At 33.5% G+C, this 14,767-nt stretch overlaps 2 long non-coding RNA genes across 2 annotated transcripts in view; one reads left to right on the top strand and one right to left on the bottom strand.

Annotated features, from left to right (window-relative positions):
* LOC132681136 (uncharacterized) overlaps window positions 1–14,767 on the bottom strand; it is a 181,089-nt gene that overhangs the window by 94,944 nt on the left and 71,378 nt on the right. The window lies entirely within an intron of this gene.
* The window catches only part of LOC132681135 (uncharacterized), a 142,964-nt gene that overhangs the window by 94,179 nt on the left and 34,018 nt on the right, over window positions 1–14,767 (top strand). The window contains exons 2-3 of the long non-coding RNA XR_009610884.3: window positions 11,434–11,495; window positions 11,674–11,748. This is a non-coding gene — a long non-coding RNA (uncharacterized LOC132681135). The remainder of the gene's footprint in view (window positions 1–11,433; window positions 11,496–11,673; window positions 11,749–14,767) is intronic.

The raw sequence follows: 14,767 nt of genomic DNA, 5'->3' as shown, positions 1-14,767 counted from the left end.
AGTTAGCGAGTTCACTGGCAGCACAGAGCCTGCTTCGGATTCTCTGTTTTCCTCTCTCTCTCCCCTCCCCTACTCACACTGTCTCTGTTTCTCTCAAAATAAGTAAACTTAAAAAATAATTGAAAACAAACTAACAGCTCTTCAAAGGTGTCAGAAAACATCAAAGAGAACCAGAAATCAAGGGGCTAAGATCTCAGAGAATAGAATAAGACACTGAAAGAGCCCCAGATTCATCAATGATATTATGCTTTAGAGAGTCTAATCATTTTCTGACTCCTGAAAAATATTTAAAATTTAAAGAGAAAGTAGTAACGTAGGTCTTACTGAGTTCTAAGTGAGTCAGGGAGGTAATAATTATACACAGTTCAGCACTACCACACTGCCAGGGCATGAGGCATTATAATCATGGAGAAAAAAAGAACTATAAAAAATGCATGAACCTAATATTTTATAAGCAATCGTGCACATAAGGCATTGGACAACCCCTAAAGGTCTATTGCAGGGAGTGAGAAGCAGACAGAGCAGAAAGCAGTTGTTCTGTGCCTGAAAACTTAATCAGAAAATTCTGCAATCTGGAAGCACTGTGCACACACTCTATTGGGTCTTTTCTCGGGAGAACTCAAATACAGTATTCAACTCTTGTTAGCCTGGTGTTGAGGGGAGAATGTACTTTGTTTTTTTTGATTTAGCCTTTGTCTTAGATAAGCACCAGGTCCCTGAGTCTCAGCTATGAATTTTATCTGTGCCCCTGCCCTTCTCTAGATGTATTTCTGGGCCCATCTCTTAGATTTCCGTTCCTCTTCCAGGGGCAAGTTTTTGTTTTTAGTTTTGTGTTTCTGTTCCTTTCCTTTCGATGTAATATGTTTACTTCAGTGCCCAATAGTGATAGTACTTATGGCTCTCAACGTCCACATATTGAAAATTTTCTTCCAGAAGGGATAGAATGGAGAGAGAAAGAAGTAGAATTACGTACCCTTCATGCAGTAGCTGCCATTCTTCCTCTAAGTCTGAAACATTAAGGGCATTTTTGTACAACTTTATCCAGTAATTTCCAGGAGCACCTGATGGGGCTCAAGGAGAAAACCCTAAAGAGGAAGTAGACTCACCAGTTTCTGTGGCCACAAGGGCTTCACGCTCCCTCAGCAATACATGCCTGATGTCGACCAGTTCACAACCTATGCCGAATAAACGCTTCTTTGTATCTCATTGTCTGGTAACAGTGCTTGCGTCCAATCTTTCCCTGTGGTCATCTCTTCAAATTTTGCTCTATTTGTTAGCCGGAAACCTCATTGCCTAAATAGGTTTTAGGAAAGTTGTGAATTTGTAGCTTGTCTGGCTAGCTTTCTTTCTAGGTATCTTTCTAGGTATCTCATCCCTGAGCACATACCAAATGTCAACAATAGGCTTCTAAAAAAGAATTATTGTACACGTGTTTCTGACCCCCAGACCACTACTTTGTGCCAAAGGGAACTTGGAATATTAAGTTCTGGAGGTTGTATATTTATATAGTGGTTTGACTAAAGCTTTATTTTTTCTCCCCTATTCTTTCTCTTTCCTTCCATTTTAGACGGGAAGCAGGTCCTAATTATGTAATCAATAGAGTTCCAATATTTTCTTTTTTTTAACGTTTTTAAAAGTTTATTTATTTTTGAGAGAGAGAGATAGAGTGAGAGCAAGCAGAGGAGGGTCAGAGAGAGGGAGACACAGAATCCGGAGCAGGCTCCAGACTTTAAGCTGTCAGCACAGAGCCTGACACAGGGCTCAAACTCAAGAACCGTGAGCTCATGACCTGAGCCCCAGTCGGACGCTTAACCGAATGAGCCACCCAGGAGCCCCCAATATTTTCTTGAGGTCTGATATAATTTAGACTTTTTCCACTATTTTTTTCAGATACAACTAACATAATATCATATTAGTTTCAAGTGTACAACATGATGATTTGACGTATGTATATTCAGAACTGTCATATGAACACCATACAAGTCTACTTAGCATGTGCTACCACACAAAGTTATGCACATTTTTCTTGTGATAAGAACTTTTAAGATCTACTCTCTTAGCAACTTTCAAATATATAATACAGTATTATTAAGTATATTCAATGTTGTACACTACATCCCCATCTCTTATTTATTTCACGACCAGAATTTTGTACCCTTTGACCCCCTTCACCCATTTCAACTATCCTCACACCCTCCCTCTGGCAACTACCAATTTGTTCTCTGTGTAAATTCCTTTTTTTCTTTAAAAAATTTTACATATAACTAAGAACATATGGTATTTTTTCCTTTTCTGCTTGATGTTTTACTTAGCATAATGCCCTCGGGCTCAATCTATGTTGTTGCAAATACCAGATTCCCTTCTTTTTTATGGCTGAATATAAAGAGAGAGAGAGGGAGAGAGAGTTAGTTCTTGAGTTAGTGTTTTCATTTCCTTGTGTTAAATACCCAGAAGTGGGATCACAAGATCATATGGTAGTTCTATTTTCAATTTTTTGAGTAACCTCCATTCTGTTTTCCATAGTGCCTGTGCCAATTTACATTCCCACCAAAGGTTCCCTGTGCTCCACATTCTCACCAATGCTTGTAGGTTTTGTTTTGTTTGTTTTTGATAAAAACTTTCTGACAGGTGTGAGGTAATACCTCATCATGGTTTTGATTTGCATTTTCATGATTTGCATTTTCCATGTACCTATTAGCCATTTGTATGTCTTCTTTGGAAAAATGTGTATTCATCTCCTCTTCCCATTTTTTAATTAGATTGGGTTTTTGTTGTTTGTTTTTTTGTTTTTTTTTTTTTTTTTTTTTTGGTATAGATTTATATGAGGTTTTAATACATTGTAGATGTTAACCCCTTATTATATGATTTGCAGATATTTTCTCCAATTCTGTGAGTTGGCTTTTCATTTTGTTACTGATCGCCTTTTATATAGTCCCACTTGTTTGTTTTTGCTTTTGTGGTCTTTGCTTGTAGTGGCAAATCCAAAAAATAATCGCCAAGGCCTACGATAAGGAGCATACCACCTATATTGTCTTCTAGGAGTTTTACGTTTTCAAGCCTTACATTCAAATCTTTAATCCATGTCAAGTTGACTTTTGTGTATGGTGCAAAATAGTGGTCCAGTTTCATTCTTTTGCATGGGGCTATTCAGTTTTCCAAAGACGATTTATTAAGGAGACTTTTCTTCTAGTGTATATCCTTGGCTTTTTTGTCAAAGTTAATAGACAATGTATGTATGGGTTTATTTCTGGGCTCTCTATTCTGTTCCACTGAAATATGTATCTGTTTTTATGTCAATACCATGCTGTTTTTATTATTATAGCTTTGTAATATGCTTTGAAATCAGGAAGCATGGTGCCTCCAGCTTTATTCTTTCTGAAGATTACTTTGGCTATTCAGACTTTTAATTAAAATTCTTGAACATCTTGGTAGTTATTTTTAATAAAAACACATATCTCATGTCATGTGTAAAGAAAAAAATCCAGTTAGAGTTACAAATGTCAAAAACATACAACCATACACGTATGACAATGAAATATGGGTGAAATTCTCTTAAATCTCAGGGCAGGGAAATGATTTCTATCCAAGATTTTAAATATCCAGAGGCAACAAGTAAAAAGATTAATGAATTTGAGTATGTAAAAAAAAAAATTTAAAGCTTCTGCCTTGTGAAAATCAACATAAAATAATTAGTGAAAACTGTGAAATTGGGAAGAAACTTTTGCAATATTCAAAACAAAGTACTAATATTCCTAATGTTAAAAACAGGCTTAAAACTGATGGATTAAGTAGCAAACCATGATTGAAAACAAGAGAAAAATATATGAATAGTTAACAGAAAAGACAGAAAAATGGGTTTTGAAAGTATAAAAACATTTTCAAACTCACTCATATTTAAAGAAATTCAATCAAAACAATGAGATACTGTTTCTTACCCATCAAATTGGAAAACAAATTAAAAGTATGAAAATAGAGTGCCGATGCGCTGTCAATGTCAACATTGCCGGTGGAAATGCAAGCAGGTACGTCCCTCGTGGCTGGAATTTTACAATACCTAACAAAACTACACATTAACATAACTTTTGACCCAGAAATCCTACTTTAGGAATCTACCCTGAAGATTTCTGTCTTATACAATGGAAATACCTTTAGGCAAAGTTATCATTGTAACATTATTTGTAGTTTCAAATATTGTAAGTAACATAGTGCTTATGTAGAAAAAAATAGGTTGAATAAACTGTGTTAGTCTATGGCGGTTTAAGCTTCAAAGAGGCTGTCAAGTGCCTTAATAATCCACACTACAATGGAGAGTCCTCACTTGAAGCATAGGCTTTAGAATCATTTTTGTTACTCACATGTCAGTGAATAGTATGAGCCTAATTAAAATTGTGAACTTCATAAGGGTGTTATAATTACTGAAAACTGTAACTTGTTGCTGTAGTAATAGGTGTTAGAATGGGTTCTTTGTGATGGTCTGGACTCTTGCATGCAAAGGTGTAAAGATTTAGTGAGGCCTTTAAAAAGTATCACCTGAAATGTTTTGGAAATAGATTTTACAGATTCCTGGACAGGTGATGTGAATCCTGTGAAGTCTGCAGCCCCACCCTATGGAGATGGCGCCTGAGTTTTGACTCCTAAATGATTGTGTTTAGCCATGGCTTTCCAAAGATTCTTTTTGCATGATATCAATCATAAGAAAGTAGAATTTGGTCTCTGTTATTGTTTTAATTCAGCTTTAAATGACACTTTCCTGAGCTAGTAACCAAGTAAGATTTTAAATTAGGTTTCACTGATCTATGAGGGCAAGAGAAAATATAATCTATTTACTACAAATTGTGAATGATTATTTATATTTATATATGTTTAAACTTTTATCTAGAATATAAGAAATATATTCTATATTTTTATACTTTTTTTATGGAGAGAGAGAGAGAGAGAGAGAGAGAGAGATAGAGATAGAGATAGAGATAGAGATAGAGATAGAGATAGAGATAGACAGAGATGCAGGGCTCAACCCCATGACCCCGGAATTATGACCTGAGTTGAAATCATGAGTTGGATGCTCAACTGCCTGAGTCATCCAGGTGCCACAATCTAATATTTTAATCATATTCACTCCTTAAATGGTAAGATTATGGGTGATTTTCCTTTATTTTTCTTTTCAGTAAAATTTAAATACATAGGCATAAAATGGAATCCATTTTCTCATACACTGTAATTTTAGAATATTGACATTTCACCATATTTGCTTTATAATTTAATTTTCTTTCTTTGGGGAACCAAATATTAGTAACACAGGAATTTTTTGTGTCCCTCCTTAACCACATTAATTTGACTTCCAAAGAAGCAAGCATTCTCCTGAATTTTATTTGTATCTCTGCAGTTTATATATTTATATTTTTACTAATTATATATGTATCCGTCAGCAGCATATAGCAGATGCTCTATTAATTAACTGCTGATAAAGCTATTTGCTGATTTTTAGCAAGTAGTTTTCCTCACCTGTGTAAAATACATTGTTTCCACAGAATATTGAATGCTCACAGTTCATAATGTACTCCCTGCTAATGTTACTTCATTCACCAAATGGGTTGTAGTTTTAACAAAGCTTTGACATTTTTATTCTAAATCTATTTATGTCATATATACTTCATCTGAATTTATTCAACTTAATTAAGTATTATACAATGCAGGAAATGCAAATAAACAATACTTTTTTCCTACAACTAAATTTCATGTTTTGAAAAATCCCCCCTAAAAAGTTTAGCACAAGAAAGACACGTTCATAAAATTGGGAGAACATATACAAATCTAGAAGCATCTTATATTATACTTGGATTGATATGGAGATGTTTTTAAATTCTTGCTGTAAATAAAATAAACTGGAAATTGTCTATAATGCTGTGTATTATAAAATAGAAAAGAAACCTATATGGAATTATACAATAGACTCATACTCAAAGAAAAAGAGAAGCATTAAGTCCTAAAGTAAACTATTTATGATTAAATAAACATCTTTTGAAATAAAAAAGTAAAAATGTATATATTTTTAATGATGTAACAAATGATGGGTAACAGTCAATGTGCATAAAGGGCTTTTATGTAATTTTATTGATTTAATATATTGATTATATATGCATTTTAGATATTTTTGATATCATTATGCTTTTAGCATCTATCCATGTCATTGTGTACAGATATATTTTATCAAGTACACACATTATTCTTCCTATGTCATATATTAGTCATTTGTTCACATATGGATGTATACTTATATATTTATACTTTTAGTCACATGCAAGAGTTTCTCAGGAGGTAGTGTTCTTTTCTTGACTTGGACATTAATCAATTAATTAGCTTTTAGAGTTTCTAAATTAGACATTATATTTATTAAAGTTTTTGACATGTTATTTTGGGGAGGGGTTAAGATTTTTCCTTCCAATTTTAGTTTCTTAGATATTTCTATCATGAATGAATAACGAACTTTTTCTAATAATGTACTGATTGAATAAAATTTTCCTTTGTAAAATTTTTATTTTTTTCTTGAACACTGAAGCATTCCTGCATTTCTGAAATAACCTCTCCTTGGAGTAGATTGCTTTTTTTAAATGCTGGATTTTTTGCCTAATATATTTTTTAAATACTTTAAAGGAACTCTCTGGTTTTTCTTATATTGAATGCCAGTAGTTTATGATAGTCATATCAGTCTCAAAAACTGACTTGCGTATCTTTATTTCTGTTTCTGTTGTGATCTATAGGGGTACTTGTTTTCAGAAGAATTTAGAAAATTCAGCTTTTTGGGGCACCTGAGTAGCTCAGTTGGTTGGGTGTCCAACTCTTGATTTTGGCTCAGGTCATGATCTCACAGTTCGTGAGTTCAAGCCCCTCATCAAGCTCCTTGCTGGCAGCACGGAGCCTGCTTGGGATTTTCTCTTACCCTCCCTCACTTGTGCTCTCCCTCTCTCTCTCTCTCCCTCTCTCTCAGAATAAATAAATAAACTTAAAAGGAAAGAAAGAAAGAAAGAAAGAAAGAAAGAAAGAAAGAAAGACAATTCAGCTTTCAATCATCTGAGTTTTTTTGTTGTTTGTCATAGTTTAGGATTATGTGTTAATTCTGTTTTATCTATTGATATAGTTAGGTTTTCTTGGTCTTCAATAAGTTAATATTTTGATGATATCTGTCTCACCTCAATTTTCAAAAAGCTGTTGGCATAATATTCTTTTTTGTCATTTATATTTTACCTCTATGTTTCCATTTTTATTCCTAACATTACATATGAACATATACTTTCATTGATTTTGACTATAAAAAGTTTACCTATTTTATTCGTATTTCACAGAAATAGTTTTTATTCTACTACAATGATATCTGCATTTTTATTCACTTAATTTTCCTGTTTTATAGATTACTTATTTTAATGCTTAATGTATTTTCAGTCTTTCAACTGCTTCTGTTACATGTATTCACATAGCAAGATTACATTCTAAATAGTTACTAACATCCTTCAGTTTGACCTGCAATACTTTATTAACTTATTTAAGATATTTATGTATTGTCTAATTTTTGACAGTAATCATTTTAGATATTTGAGATATGTCAATATTAAAAAACAGAAACAGAATTTCCCCTGCCCCTATGGAGCTCACAGTATTTTTTTTTTTTTTTTTTTTTTGGTGGTGGGGGCAGTGGAAAGAATAAGAAATAAAAAGAACAAAAATAATAAAATTGCATGATTATGTTAGAAAGTGAAGAGTGCCATAGACAATCTAAAACAAGTGAGGATAAGAGATTGGGAGGGAAGTGGTGATCCAATGAGATGTCAGATAGGAAAGGTAGAGCATGTCTCACTGAAAAGGTGGCATTTAAACAAAAACTGAAGAAAGAAGAGTTAGTCCAGAAGTTAGCCAAGACTACATAACTAGATAATAAATCTGGCTATTGTTAAGTACAGATTAAAGGGACATAGGGAAGAATCAGAAATGCTTTCAGAGATAATGGTGTCTGTGAACAGCTGGTAGCAATAATGAGATTGGACATAACTTGTATACATTTTCAAAGTAGAGAATATAGGATGTACTAATGGACTGGATATGGTGTGACAGAGGAATAGAGTACACAGTATGATTCCACAATACTTGCCAAATGTATGGATGATTAGCAGTGGAGAAGAGGTGATCTGTATGCAAAGGAAGAAAATATTTTGAATTTTGGTTTTTAATGTGTTGAGTATGAGAAAAGTTGTGCACATCTAACTTGAAATGTGGAGTAGGTAGTTGGGATTTTTTACAGTTCAAGAAAAGTTTATGATAGAGAAATAAATTTGGAATTTGTCAACGTAGAGATGTTATTAAAATCATTAGAATGGATGCTACCTCCAAAAAACACAACATAGAAAGAAAAGAGTACCAAAGGCAGAACCCTGAAGAATTTAGGTAAGTTCAGATAAAAGAGAAGAAACCACCAAACAAATATTATAAAAGAACAACTAGTCAAGAAGAACACAAAGAGAATCTGGTGTTTTGAAAATAAAATGAAAAAAAGTGCATCAAGGAAGGAGCTATCAGTTGTATCAAAGGCCATGGGAGGTTTGAAATGTGAGACGTGTAAATGTGAAAATTTACCTTTTGGACTAAGCACTGAGATATCATCATTGACTTTCACAAGGACTTTTGTGTTGCATATGGTACTCTAGTACAAGTCAGAGCTTAGGCCATCAAAAGACTGAAGAATGGGAGAAGTCAGGGGGGAATCATGGATTATAGATTTTAAAAAGGTTAAGGAATTGTGGGCATTGGGCACTACACTGAGTTAGAGAGGAGCTGATGGTCACAGATTAGGATACATGAAATTGAAACTATAGAGAAATTACAGTAATTGACAATTGTAAACTCTTTGGCATAACCATTGGAGTAAGTGGCTAAAGGAAGGATATGGACAAAATAATTGGAGGATCAAAGTTTAAAGAATGAATGGCTAGAGTATAGAAAGGATTATCTGTGTATATATCAAAGCTTCCAAGAATTACTATCAAAGTGGTATGTAAAAGAGGAAAAGTGAGAGAGTAGCTAAAATCGTTACAAAATCAAGGGTGACGTCCCAGGACCAGCATATGATAATGGCAATGAGATGTGGTGGTTAATATAGCTTGATGACCTGAGAAACAGAGCTGGAGATTTTAGGAAAAATGATTGTATTAAATTTTGCTGTACAGCAATTAAATAAAAATTTAGGACCATAAAAACACAACAAATATTTATGAGAGTTGGTCAGGCATTTAAGAGTACCATTTCTTCATGTTTCTGCCTTGGGAATCTCTCTTATGACGTTGCAACTTTTATGTCATCCTTGACTGGGTCATCAGAGTTATTTTTATTGGACCTGCAAGATTTATTTCTAAAATTGCTCACTCATATGATTGGCAAGTTGACGCTGATGGGTGGAAGAAAATCTCAGTTAGTAAAAATATGGACTTGTGGATTTGTCTATAGAGCTGGTCTATGGGTCCTCAGGACATGACTGCCAGATTCACAGCAAGTGATTCAAGAGAAAAAAGGCAGAGGGTTCAAAGTCTTTAATGACCTACTCTGAAACTCACACTTTTATCACTTCCCACATTGTGGAAGAGGACTACACAAAAGTGTGAATACCAAGAGATGAGAATTATTGGGGATTATATTTGAACATGGCTACCAAAAAGGTGGGAATATGTTCTAAATTTTATTTTGGAAATATAAGAATACGAGGGTGCCTGGGTGGCTCAGTTGATTGAGTGTTCAATTCTTGATTTCGGCTTAGGTCATGATCTCATGGTTCATGAGTTCAATTTCCTCGTCAGGATCTGCATCTGGGATTCTCTCTCTCCCTCTCTCTCTGCCCCTCTCCCCAAATTGTGCTCAGTGTCTCTCTCTCTCAAAAATAAATAAATAAAATTTACCAAATAGAAATGAAAAAATAAAAGAATACCTAGTTCATTTACAAAACAGTGATATAAGGACTCAGAAAAATAAAGCCACAACTGAGAAAAATAAAGCCATCCATGAGAGACACTATGAGGGAATTCACATACTAATTACTGCATCCTGGTGATAGTTGAATTGCAATTTGAACAAAATGAATGAAGGGACCATTCAGGTAATATGTTGACAGTATAAAGATTTTATGCAAAACTCTTATGCATAACATTGAATTTCAAGGAATAGAGTAAAACATTTTAAAAAGTTGATATAAGACTGCAAAAGGAGAAATAATAGAGATGTATAAAGCTTTACTGGATTCAGGTGTAAAAACAAGTAATATTTAGATAAAAAGATAACATGGCAATTTAGGAAGTTTCTTGGTAACTGAGATAAACAAAGACATAATGAGATTTGTTCTAATGGATTTTTGCAGATACTGGTAGGAAGGATTTGAGTAATATGGCATATGACCCAGGGAGTTTCTGGGTTTCTCTTCTTCATTGGGTATGTAGAGGTCCAAGGGAAAGTAAGGTTTTGGCCCCGTGTTCAGTCCTATCCTGAGGACTCTAAGTTTCTAGGAGAACTGGGCTTAATCCCAGTTGTTTTATAAGAGGGTTTTAGTTGCTCCTCTAGGAGAAAAGCTACTCTAGCTCTGTGCTTTCTTTTGCTAGCGTTTGATGGACTGAATGACTAATGAGGAAGCTGGATGTTACACCAATGTGTGGGTCTCTTCCTCAACCATGAAAATAGGAGTAGAGGGTTTAGGGGAAGAAACATGCTCTTACTTTCATTTTTTTTGTATCTACAATTATTTTGTAATTCCGATTATGATTTCATTTTTACTGGAAGAGCTTTTTAGATGTATTTATTTTTAAGTTCCCAAAATGCAACAGGATGGGGAGGGGCTTTTTAAAATCAGTGATTTTTTAATTGAATTATATTATTTTTAAAGAAGAGGATTTGTATGGTGATGACTACTATTTTTGTCACCATTTCTTATAAATATGACTTTCTGTGCCCTAAAAGATGATCACATTTTGGAAAAGGGTTCTGTTTGATAGTGGTTGTGGGGTTATTACTAACATATTGAGATCTATCTATGTCATCATATGAATGCATATTTGTTGCTATATATGTAGATATAAATATATACATTTTGTATTTCGTGTTATAAAATATGTATTTATAATATGTAGAATATTAATATGTATTCTGTATAAACTGCTGTTAAATCAGTGTTCTTAATACTTATTTTTTCTCCTGGCTGGTTCATTTTGAGACAAATTGATGTTAAATATACTTTTATTACTTGAATTTTAACATTCAGGTATTAAAATTTTTAGTCTATTGTAAAAGGTATGTTACAATACATGCTTTTTATATCTTGATGAGTAATTATATTTAGATACTGTCCTTTATTTCTATACTCTTCTGTTTAAATCCTCATGAGATTATTATATTGCCTTTCGTTTATAGATTTGTCTACAATTTTTCTCAGCCCATTCCTTGATTTTCTACCCTTCTGAATCATGATTTAGGTAAGACCTTTTGAAACAGTGTATTGCTGTAATTTTAAAAATACATTTCAAGAGTCTGTTTAAATGAGTGATTTTTAAACCTTACATTATGATCACTAATATATGTGAAATTGTCCTTAACATGTATACTGTTTCTATTGGTCATCTTTTCTTTTTCTCCTTTTCTGCTTTATTTTAGATCATTGGTTCTCAAGTGAGGCTATTTTTGGTTGTCCCAGCAGTGACAGTGAGGGGTGCTACTGGCATCAACGAGGTATGTCTAGGGATGCTACTCAACATCCTACCACGCATAGGATACCCTGCCCAACAAATGCCTTACCTAAAATATCCATATGCTGAGATCTATTCCAAAATAAGTGTTCTGTATTCTATTCATTTTTTTTGATTCTATCAATTTGACAGAGATTTTTGAGATTATTTTAGTTATTAAAACAATCTTTAGAGGATGTCGAAATAATAGATATTTTTATTCTCTTGTAGTGCTAGAAAATAGTATTTTGAAAGACTTAAACTAATGCGGTTTTAAAGTGTATTTTTAACCACCCCACACTGAGTTATTGTCAATATATTTACAGAGTAGTTACATACATATAACATATGGATGTTATATATTTATATTTATATTTAAATATTTATTTCCATAGATTTTACCATTTTCTTTACTTCTTATACCCCGTTCTTTCCCTCTGGGTCTCCTCTCCTGCTTGCTGAGTTGGATGGCATATTATCTGGCTTTCATTACATCTAAAACTTTTAATTTCACTTACATTATTTAATAATAGTGCAGCTGGAATAAAATTATATTCATAATTTTCATAGTAAATTCCCTTCAGCACTTTTAAGATTTTATTAAAATAACACATTTTTGCTCGCTGTGATCAGAATGTTATCACTAAATGTTATTTATTACCACCATCCTTTTTACTTGCTAAGTCAGTCATTTTGATTCTGTCTTAGTGGAAATTAGCTTTTGACCCATTTGAAACCCATTACAGTTTTGTTGTTATTTAGTTGGATAACACATTAAGTTAGTTCTGAAAAATTATTGGTATTGTCTTGTGAAATGGTATATTAAGTTGTCTGTAAATTTCTGAAATGATTATTAGAAGCCTAATGGACCATTTTTTTATCTCTATAGTTCAAATTCTATTTTGTGTTTTCTATCTTATAATTCCTTTGCATAATTATAACGTTTTGGGGATATGCTTGAATTCAATTTTTACTTCATCTGTCTAGTTTTAACTTTTAATTCTCCATTAATTATATTTTTATCTTAAATATTCAGATTTTTGGAATCATAGAGACTGGAACTTCTGTGTTTAGCTTCATCAGATATACTTATTTTAATTTTTACAATGCCCTCTTTTCCCTTTATGTATTTTCTACATTCTTATCGCTGTTTACCTCATGGTCACATATGGCAAGTCAATATCTAGTGTCAGTGTTCTAAGAAAAAGAGAAATTAAGTTCCAATATCTGAAGCATATCTATCTTTTTAAAAGGTTATCTTGGAATTCCTACCCCGTTGTGGTTCCAATTACAACAGTGGAAAAAAAGCAGTCAGTAACTTTCCTCAGAAAGAGGCCCCAGAAAACCATACAAGAACTTAGAAAAGTGCATGTATGAGTTGTAATGGGTAGATTGCTACTGCCATTAAAGTGCTTTGCTCGAATCTCTTTGGAAGCATTTTATGGGGAGTATAGCTGACTTTCAGCCTCCAGCTGTAACCCTATTAGTTCCATCACATACAGACCAAGGCCTGTTTCTTTTGGGCTCTACAGCCCTGCTTCTTCCAGGCTGCACCCAGCCGAAGACTAAGCCTGATATGGAGTCCTAGGTTCATTTGACTTCTGTCCACTTTAGGACTCCATTGAGGGGTGGCTCATTGGCCAGGTCAGATTTTTCTCACAACTGGCATGTGGACCAAGACACTTCCTACCCAGACCTTCTTTTTACAGTTGTTAATCTTGCATCATTATCTGAAAGCTCTCCATTCCTACCCCTGCTCTCATGGTGACCACCTTTCATCTCGGAGTTTGTGAAGGCATTTTCATTAGTTTCTGGATATGTTGTCCAGAAGATTTTGGATTCCCCAGTAGTTGGTCTAATTAGGATTTGGAAAGACCCAAATCTGTGTTGCCACCACTGCCACCATAGTCCCCAAACTCCAACCATTAAGTTTGTACAGATAAAGATCTAATGTTTTTTTAACAGCTGTATCATCCATATGATATCCATATTCTAAACAAATACTGAGATATATAATTTTCTTATTTATTCAGTAATTTTAGAACACATAGTGGAAATGTGGATTCTAGAAAGTTACTTCTAAGCACAACTATAGGTAAAGCACAGAGAAACTGAGTCCAGGAGAGTTGACAGTATAATTGCAACAATATCAATAATTTTGCCATAATTAATGGGCTGAATTTATATATAAAGCAATTTTTTAGACAATTTCTGCTGCTAATAAAATTATAAATAGGAGTAGAGGAGTCATAATATATTTCTCTTATTCTAGGAGTAAAAGCTCACTATAGTGTTAATCCAGGAATTTTTAGGAGTTAACATTATCATCTCCACAGTGAACTTTCTTGTATTCAGCAAACTTTGATAATTCTGCCAGTGAAGATATGTACTCAGATTTTATTTATTATTTTACATTTATTTATTTATTTATTTTGAGACAGAGACAGAGGGGCAGAGAGAGAATCCCAAGTCAGGCTGCATATCCGGTGCAGAGCCTGACGTGGCGCTCAATCCCACAAACCACGAAATCATGACCTGAGCCAAAATCAAGAGTTGCACAATTAACTTACCACTCAGGTACCCCAGTATTAAAATCTTAGTACAAAGAATATCAGTATCCTTGAGCAAATGAAAAGTGACATCCTTTATTTTAGCAAGTTATACATAAGATATTCATTTGGTATATATAATTTGTAGAGAGAAAGAGAAAAGGTATATTCAGTTGGAAATCCTATGCCATGGCACACAATTCTGACATAAAAGGAAATGGCATTGTAAAAATTGAAGTCATTTTGACTGAGAGAAGTAAAACAGAGGAAATTTCTAAGTAACAGAAAGCAGTTAAAGCTGCCCTTAGAGAACTGTAACTTACATAACTATAATTTACTGACACTTAAAAGAGAGATAATAATTTGTGTAGACACTAAGTTTGGCAGAGCTATGGGGATAATATATCTTTTTCAATATCAAACATTATTTCATTTTTGATGTCAAGTCTTTCCTACCATATTAACTTTTTATAC

Source organism: Panthera onca, chromosome A1 (assembly GCF_046562875.1).
Source record: "Panthera onca isolate mPanOnc1 chromosome A1, mPanOnc1 haplotype 2, whole genome shotgun sequence".
Taxonomy (NCBI): domain Eukaryota; kingdom Metazoa; phylum Chordata; class Mammalia; order Carnivora; family Felidae; genus Panthera; species Panthera onca.
This window is presented reverse-complemented; position numbering and strand designations above follow the sequence as displayed.